Source organism: Herpailurus yagouaroundi, unplaced genomic scaffold (genome assembly GCF_014898765.1).
Source record: "Herpailurus yagouaroundi ecotype Mexico unplaced genomic scaffold, PumYag 557, whole genome shotgun sequence".
Classification (NCBI taxonomy): domain Eukaryota; kingdom Metazoa; phylum Chordata; class Mammalia; order Carnivora; family Felidae; genus Herpailurus; species Herpailurus yagouaroundi.
This window is the reverse complement of record NW_024412774.1, coordinates 2664280-2673658: the sequence shown is the minus strand read 5'-3', so window position 1 is coordinate 2673658 and position 9379 is coordinate 2664280. Positions and strand designations below refer to the sequence as shown.

The window sequence follows — 9379 nt, the reverse complement described above, 5'->3', positions numbered from 1 at the left end:
GCAGGCAAGATATGGAAACAACCTAAGGGTCAACAATGAATGGATAAGGATGCGCTGTGTGTGCTCTATATTTGAATATGTATGTGTGTGTGTATAAATATGCACATATGTACATATATAAAATATTCAGCCCTGTTAAAGAAGTACATTCTGCTATTTGCGCCAAATTGGATGAAACCTGAGAGTATATGCTAAGTGAAATAAATTAGAGAAAGGCAAATACTGTGGGATATCACTTATATGGGGAATATAAAAAATCCAAACTCAGAGTAAAGTGGTTAACAGGGGCTGGGGAGTGAAGGAAATGGAGAGATCTTGGTCAAAGGGTACAAACTTTCATTTATAAGATTAATGAGTTCTAGGGATCTAATATATAGCATGGTGAGTATAGCTAATAATGTATTTTATATACTCTAAGTCGCTAGGAGAATAGATTGTAGATGTTCTCACCATAAAAAAAGAAACAGTTGGGGCGCCTGGGTGGCTCAGTCAGTTAAGAAACTAACTCTTGATTTTGGCTCAGGTTGTGTCTCATGGTCTTGAGAGCCATCAGGCTCTCACTGGGTGTGCAGCCTGCTTAATATTCTCTCCCTCTGTCCCTCCCTGGCTCATGCTCTCTTTCTCTAGAAAAAAAAAAAAAAACCCACCAAAAAACAGTAATTATGTGATGGGATGGAGGTATTAGTCCTTGCTATGGTGGTAATCATTTTGCAAATTATCAAGTCAACATGGTGTACACCTTAAACTTACATTATGTTCATATTTCAATAAAACTGGAAAACATGTTCATACTACCCAAAGGGATTGCACTGAATCTGTAGATTGCTATCAAATTCCAAAGACATGTTTCAGAAATAGAAAAAACAATCCTAAAATTCATATGGAACTGCCAAAGACTCTTAATAGACAAAGCAATCTTAAGAAAGAACGAAATTGAAGGGAGCATACTTTCTGACTACAAATTACATTGCAAAGCTACAGTAATGAAAACAGTGTGGTACTGGTATAAGAGCAGACACATACACCAACGGAACTGATGAAGAACCCTGAAATAAACCCATGCATATGTCAGCTCATCTGTAACATGGGCACCAAGAATACACAAATGATGAAAAGATAGTATCTTCAATAAATGGTGTTGGAAAAACTGAATATCTACATGCTCAAGAATGAAATTGGATCCTTATCTACACCAGTCACAAAAATTGACTTAGATTAGAGATTTAAATGTAAGACTAAAAACTATAAAACTCTTAGAAGAAAACCTAGGGGAAAAGCTTATTGGTAGTTTTCTTGGCAATTTTAGTGTATGTGCTGAAGTGAGCACAGGCAGTGGTCTCGGCAATAATTTTTGGATGTGACAACAAAAGCACAGGAAGAAAAGGTAAAAATAATCAACAAAATGAAAACATAATCTATAGGAGAAAATATTTACAAACCATATATTTCATAGTGGGTAAATATTGAAAATATATAAGGCACTCCTATAATTCAGTAGCAAAAAAAAAAATGGCAAAGGATCAGATGAGCTCTTTTTAATTTTTTAAATGTTTATCTAAGAGAGAGTGAGCACATGAGAGTGCATGAGTGCAGGGGGAGGGGCAGAGAGGGAGAGAGAGCTCCCAAGCAGGCTCCATGCTGTCAGCACTGAGCCCAATCCCACGAACTGTGAGATCATGACCTGAGCTGAAATCAAGAGTTGGTTGCTTAACTTACTGAGCCACCCAGGGGCCCCAGACAATTTTTTAAAGTAAACATACAAATGGCCAACAAGTATGTGAGAGGTACTTAACATCATGAGTCATTGTATTTATATACCACATCTTCTTTATCCATCCATCAATGGACATTTGTGCTCTTTCCATACTTTGGCTATTGTTGATAGTGCTGCTATGAACATTGGGGTGCCTGCGCCCCTTTGAATCAGCATTTTTGCATCCTTTGGATAAATTCCTAGTAGTACAATTACTGGGTCATAGGGTAGTTCTATTTTTAATTTTTTGAGGAACCTCCATACTGTTTTCCAGAGTGGCTGCACCAGTTTGCATTCCCATCGGTGGTGCAAAAGTGTTCCCCTTTTTCCACATCCTTGCCAAAACCTGTTGTTTCCTGAGTTAATTTTAGCCACTATGACTGATGTGAGGTGGTAGCTCACTGTGGTTTGTTTGTGATTTGTTTTTCCCTGATGATGAGTGACGTTGAACATCTTTTCGTGTGTCTGTTGGCCATCTGGATGTCTTCTTTGGAAAAGTGTCTATTCATGTCTTCTGCGCATTTCTCCACAGAGTTATTTGTTTTTTGTGTATTGAGTTTGGCAAGTTCTTTATAGATTTTGGATACTAATCCTTTATCTGACATGTCATTTGCAAATATCTTCTCCCATTCTGTCGGTTGCCTTTTAGTTTTGTTGATTGTTTCCTTTGCAGTGCAGAAGCTTTTTATCTTGATGAGGTCCCAACAGTTCATTTTTGTTTTTATTTCTATTGGCTTTGGAGATGTGTCAAACAAGAAATTGCTGTGGCTGAGGAAGTCATATATGAAAAAGCCACAGCTAATATCATCCTCATTGGGGAAAAACTGAGAGTTTTCCTCCTGAGATCAGGAACACAGCAGGGATGTCCACTCTTACCATTGTTGTTTAACATAGTGTTGGAAGTCCTAGCCTCAGCAATCAGACAACACAAAGGAATAAAAGGCATCCAAATTGGCAAGGTGGAAGTCAAACTTTCCCTCTTTGCAGAGGACATGATGCTCTATATGGAAAACCGAAAAGATTCCACCAAAAAGCTTCTAGAACTGATCCATGAATTCAGCAAAGTCACAGGATACACATTCAATGCACAGAAATCAGTTGCATTTCTATACACCAATAATGAAGCAACAGAAAGAAAAATCAAGAAATCATTCCCATTTATAATTGCACCAAGAATCATAAATACCTAGGAATAAACCTAACCAAAGTTGTAAAAGATCTGTATTCTGAAAACTATAGAAAACTTATGAAGGAAATTGAAGACCCAAAGAAGTGGAAAAACACCCCACACTCATGGTTTGGAAGAACAAATATTGTTAGAAGGTTGATACTACCCAAAGCAATCTACACATTCAATGCATTCCCAAGCAAAATTGCACTGGAATTCTTCTTGAAGCTAGAACAAACAATCCTAAAATTTGTATGGAACCACAAAAGACCCTGAATAGCCAAAGTTATGTTGAAAAAGAAAACCAAAGTGGGAGGCATCACAATCCCAGACTTTAGCCTCTACTACAAAGCTGTAATCATCAACACAGTATGGTACTGGCACAAGAACAGACACATAGACTAATGGAACAGAATAGAGAAACCAGTATTTGACCCACAAATGTATGGCCAATTAATCTTTGACAAAGCAGGAAAGAGTATCCAATGGAGAAAAGACAGTCTCTTTGGTAAATGGTGCTGGGAGAACTGGACAGCAACATGCAGAAGAACGAAACTAGACCACTTTCTTACACCACACACGAAAAGAAACTCAAAATGGATGAAAGACCTAAATGTGATACAGGAAACCATCAAAACCCTAGAGGAGAAAATAAAGGTTTGCCTTTTGACTGGGAGCTAGTACCCTGGATGGAATGGTAATAGGACCAAGAAACTTGATGTCTGCTCTTTCTTTTCTTTTATACAGCTGTTTTTCTTGAGCATAGGACAGCCACCTAAGTCACTAGGATGGCTGTCAATCTTAAGACTCTCATGTAAGGTTTCCTCCCCATTGGTCTAATGTGATCCCCTCCACATCTCTGGTCTAAGCTACATCTGGCTGTGAGACCTCTGCTCAGAGCCAGCTGACACCAGTACTGGATTGAGTTAAAACCCAACCAGGGATGGTTTCCTGGGGAACTCAGCTGCAAAAGACTACATGTATTGGAATGTCACTTAGGCCATGCTGGATTTCCATCTTTACTATTCTTCATAAGTGTCCTCTACAGACTACGTAAATTGTAACGTTAGGTATCTCTCCCTGAAAATTCTTGGCATCTCCATGGCTTAAAACAGCAGGTGCATCTACCAGAACCTACAATAGGGAAGTGAAGGAGCATTGATATCCCTTCAGTAAACAAACCAGTTCTTCTGGCTTTTTGAGGGATGCCTCTGTTGCTTGGAACACTGGGAACAGTTGACATTAACCTGAGTGGGATGCCACCCAGGAGTTGGGGGGTATTATGGTAATGGACTTGCCCACTTTTTTTTTTTAATTTTTTTTTCAACGTTTTTATTTATTTTTGGGACAGAGAGAGACAGAGCATGAACGGGGGAGGGGCAGAGAGAGAGGGAGACACAGAATCGGAAACAGGCTCCAGGCTCTGAGCCATCAGCCCAGAGCCTGACGCGGGGATCGAACTCACGCACCGCGAGATGGTGACCTGGCTGAAGTCGGACGCTTAACTGACTGCGCCACCCAGGCGCCCCTGGACTTGCCCACTTTTATAGAAACATGGGATTTTACTCTTCAGTCCCCAAAGATCCCCCTCAGCCCCCCAGGTATCTCTTAACCCATTGAAACCAATTAGGGTTGTAAGATTTAAAGAAGGCTCAAATGTCCATCAACTGATGAATGGATAAAGAAATTGTGGTTTATATACACAATGGAGTACTACGTGGCAATGAGAAAATGAAATATGGCCCTTTGTAGCAACATGGATGGAACTGGAGAGTGTTATGCTAAGTAAAATAAGCCATACAGAGAAAGACAGATATCATATGGTTTCACTCTTATGTGGATCCTGAGAAACTTAACAGAAACCCATGGGGGAGGGGAAGGAAAAAAAAAAGAGGTTAGAGTGGGAGAGAGCCAAAGCATAGGAGACTCTTAAAAACTGTGGGGCGCCTGGGTGGCGCAGTCGGTTAAGCGTCCGACTTCAGCCAGGTCACGATCTCACGGTCCGTGAGTTCGAGCCCGCGTCAGGCTCTGGGCTGATGGCTCAGAGCCTGGAGCCTGTTTCCGATTCTGAGTCTCCCTCTCTCTCTGCCCCTCTCCCGTTCATGCTCTGTCTCTCTCTGTCCCAAAAATAAATAAACGTTGAAAAAAAAAAACTTTAAAAAAATAAAAAAACTGAGAACGAACTGAGGGCTGATGGGGGGGTGGGGGGGATGGGTATTGAGGAGGGCACCTTTTGGGATGAGCACTGGGTGTTGTATGGAAACCAATTTGACAGTATACTTCATATATTGAAAAAAAAAAAGAAGGCTCATCTTCTGCAATAATGCATAGCCTCAGAATTCCCTAGATAAGGAAAAATGGCCCATTAATGGGACAATAAATGTTATTACTATATACCAATGAGATCTTCTAAGGGCTAAGGGCTTCTTGCAGAATGTATTTGGCTACAAACCAGGTTAATAACCCCTCTCTCAACATATTGGATGATTGTCCAAAGAGGCACCTTTCTCTTAACAAACATGGACCACAGAGGAACCACTGGCCAGTTTCAACAAAGGGGACATTGATTCTGTTACTGTCCCTCCTCCTTACAAGCCCCAAGACCCCTTTGTTCCTGCTGGGCTGGACATGCCAGATGCAGGGCTCCCTATCTTCTGGGAGTTCTACCTAAATCTGGATTCCATCCTCTTAGGGGGGTTGTTAGTAGAGAGATGGGCACTATCAGAGTCAACGTTGGGTTCTCCATGGCAGTCTTGGCTCAGATAAAATAATTAGGACAATATGCCAAAAACACTTCTCAATTTATTGAGGGTTTTCAATAATTATCCATTATGTTTGATTTGATCAGGCAAGATAGATCCATTATATAAACTTGTTGTTGCACCCTTGAGGAAAAGAACCATATCTACACAAGGGCTCAAGAATTTGCTGACAGACTAGCAGCCAAAGATAGAGATCTCTATGTGGTAGGGGTCACTGCTGTTCCAAATACCAAACCATGTTCAAATTATCCAGAAGATAGGAAGGTAAAGACAAGACCATATAATCACTAGTTTTATAGAAGGAATGAAAAAAGAAGACTAAACCTGTCAACTTTGATAAAATTCAGAAAGTTACTCTATGAGCTGATGAGAATCCAGCTCTATCTCATGGTCACTTGATATAAGCCATATGTAAATATACAAATCTGGACCCAACTTTGATATAGTTGGGTTAGAACTATATATCAAACATACATTTTATAAGTGAATTGGCATGTGACACCTGTCAAAAATGGACTAAAATGGCTTTAGGCCCTCAAACCCCCCACCTAGCACCTACCAGAGATAGCTACTGGGGTTTTTTAATAATAGAGATATGGCTTTAAGACATGAAAAGGACTGGAGACCTAAATTGCAGGGTAAAATACAGCCTTATATATTAGCTGACCCTATTGAGGATTCCCCACAATGCCAGACTAACCATAGGCCAAAGAAAAAGGCATCATCAAATAAAGGACCAGGTAAGACCCCATACTATAGGTGTGGTCATATTGGACATCGGAGCAAGCAACGTCCAAACGAAGTCTTTCCACCAGGGCCATATCCTGCCTGTAAGGAAGAAGGACATTGGAAGAAAGACTGTTCCCACTCCAGAGACAGGAAGACAGGAACTCACTTCCCCACCTGAGAGCAGGAACCTGAGCATCTGGCATGAGGGGGCTTCTGAGGCTGGTTGGGCTGCCTGTGACATCAAGATGACTGAGCCCTGATTACTTTGGATGTGGAAGGTAAGTTTATCAATTTCCTTATTGATACAGGGTCTGCTTAGACTATTCTTATTCAGCACTCTGGTCCTACCAGAATTTCTAACCATAAAATTCCTGGTATTGAGAGGCAAACTCAAAGACGCCTTCAGGGAATGGCTTTAATTTGCAAATACAAAAGTCAGCTAGTAAACTCATGTTTTTCTAGTCCTTCTGTCACTCCATTACTTGGATGAGACTTCATATATAAACTAGGGAGCAGATTTGCTTGAGGAAGATGGCTTGTTCTCTTTAACATCTAGAGAATTAAAACCTTACCCTGATAACTCTTCTAATACCTGGAAGGAAACAAATCCACAGCTCTGGGAATGTGATGTTCCAGGATAGGCTCTTAAAGCCCAACCAGTTAAAGTGACCTTAAAAGACCCAACCACCATACTTCATAAAAAATATCCCTTAAACCCTGAGGCAAGAGTTGGACTACGAAGCTCATTGGTAAGTTTCTCAAACACGGTATGTTAAGGCCTTGTGACTATCCTTTTAACATTCAAATTTTACCAGTAAAGAAGGCAAATGGAGAATATTGAATGGTACAAGACTTAAGAGCAATAAATGAAATAGATCTATCCATTGCATTGTGCCAAATCCATATACTATTCTTATTCAGTCCCTGGTGATGCCAATTGATTTAAAGGATGCTGTCTATTCTAGCCCTCTAAGTGAAGAAACACAGCATTATTTGCTTTTGAATGGGCCTAGCCTTTAAACCCACAGGCTGCTCAATTAACGTGGGTGGTCTTGTTGCAGGGATTTAGCAGAGTCCTCACCCATTCAGGGCTGCACTTAGCAGAGACATACATGATATATCCTTGCCTCAAGGGACTATAGGATGATCTTTTAATCTGTAGTCCCACAAAAGAAACATCTGATAGTAATTTTGTAACTTTAATTTCTTGGCAGGCAGGGGGTATCCTGTCTTTCCCAAAAAGGCACAAATATCTAAACAAAAAGTCCAGTATCTGGGATATGAACTAACTTCAGGTCATTGTACCCTGTCTACTGACAGAAAAAAAGCTTTATTAGATCTTGGATCCCCAACTCCAAAAAACAACTCTGTACTTCCCTAGGTATGGTGGGTTTTTGCCACTAATGGATTCCTGGATTTGGACTGTTGGCCCGAACATTGCAGGACTCAGTTCAAGGCCCTAATGAAAAACTTTTACTCTGGCCTAAGCCCAGAAGAAGGCCTTTCAAACATTAAAAGCTAAGCTTTCATCAACCCCAGCTTTGGCTTTACCAAATTTAGAAAGACCTTTCACTTTATAGGTGAGAGAAAAACAGGGACAGGATTTTCTTACCCAGAAATTAGAAAATGAAATAAGACAGTGGGCTAGCTTTCAAAGCCACTTGATAATGTAGAACAAGGGTGGCTGGTCTGTCTCTGATCAGTGGTGGAAACAGTCCTCCTTGTAGAAAAAGCTCCAAGATTTAATATGGACAGTCCTTAACAGTGATGACTCTAAATCAGGTCCAAAGTGTCTGAGAGAGCAAAGGCCACCAATGGATGACTGGAGGCTGGCTTACTTAATACAAGGCTATGCCTTTAGACATACCTGAAATAATACTTACAACTGGTCAGACTTTAAACCCAGCTACCCTTATGCCTGGGCCCGACCATCATACTTCTATGCTAGAACATGACTGCTCAGAGATTATCGATCTTATTTATTCCAGCAGACCAGATTTAAGAGATTCCCTTGTTGAAAATGCAAATAATTGGCTTATAGATGGCAGTAACTTCATGGATAAGGGAGAAAGAAAAGCTGGATATGCTATAGTTAGCTTAACTAACACCATTGAGGCAAAATCCTTTCCAACACATACTTCTGCCCAAAAAGCTAAATTAATAGCACTTACCTGTGCTCTTCCAGTGGCAAAAGGTGTAATAATATCTGGGTGTTGTATGGAAGTGATGAATCACTGGATTCTACTTTTGAAACCAATATTGCATTGTATATTAGTGAATTAAAATTTAAATTAAAAATAAAAACAAAAGAAGTGATAAGGGATTGACATGGTGTTTCTAAAATCAAATTAGAGTCAAGATGGTGGAACAGCATGGATGTTCTCAGCTTCTCTCCTTCCTGAAATGCAGCTAGATCAGCACCAAACCAAGTTGCACATCTAGGAAATTGATCTGAGGCTTAACCCAACAATCTGCATAACTTGAGCTACAGAACTCAGCAGGTGTGCAGCACAGAGGTGAATTGGGGGAGACAGAAGCTGTGGAGGATAGGGAGCTGTTTTTGTGGAAAGAAGACAGAGAAAGGGGAAGATTACAAGAAAATCACTCTCACTGAAAGTAGCTGGAGAGAAAGAGAAAGAGTGGAAACACTAACAAGGGACTGAACAAGAAATCTGTTTCCCAAAACCATTGATGGGGAGAAAGGAGAGGGTTTCTTTTTTTTTTTTAAACGTTTATTTTTGAGACAGAGAGAGACAGAGCATGAATGGGGGAGGGTCACAGAGAGAGGGAGACACAGAATCTGAAACAGGATCCAGGCTCTGAGCTGTCAGCACAGAGCCCGATGTGGGGCTCAAACTCACGGACTTCAAGATCATGACCTGAGCCGAAGTCGGATGCTTAACCGACCAAGCCACCCAGGCGCCCCAAGGAGAGGGTTTCAATACCATTAGGACTCTGTAAATGGGG

General features: G+C 40.7%; 1 long non-coding RNA gene across 1 annotated transcript; it reads right to left on the bottom strand.

The window, feature by feature from the left end:
- Nucleotides 1-284: 284 nt before the first annotated feature.
- LOC121023517 (uncharacterized) lies at nucleotides 285-6442 on the bottom strand. Its single transcript, XR_005787441.1, has 3 exons — nucleotides 6431-6442; nucleotides 1713-1715; nucleotides 285-391 (listed from the first exon to the last, which is right to left on the bottom strand). It is a non-coding gene; the product is annotated as an uncharacterized LOC121023517 (long non-coding RNA).
- Nucleotides 6443-9379: the final 2937 nt, after the last annotated feature.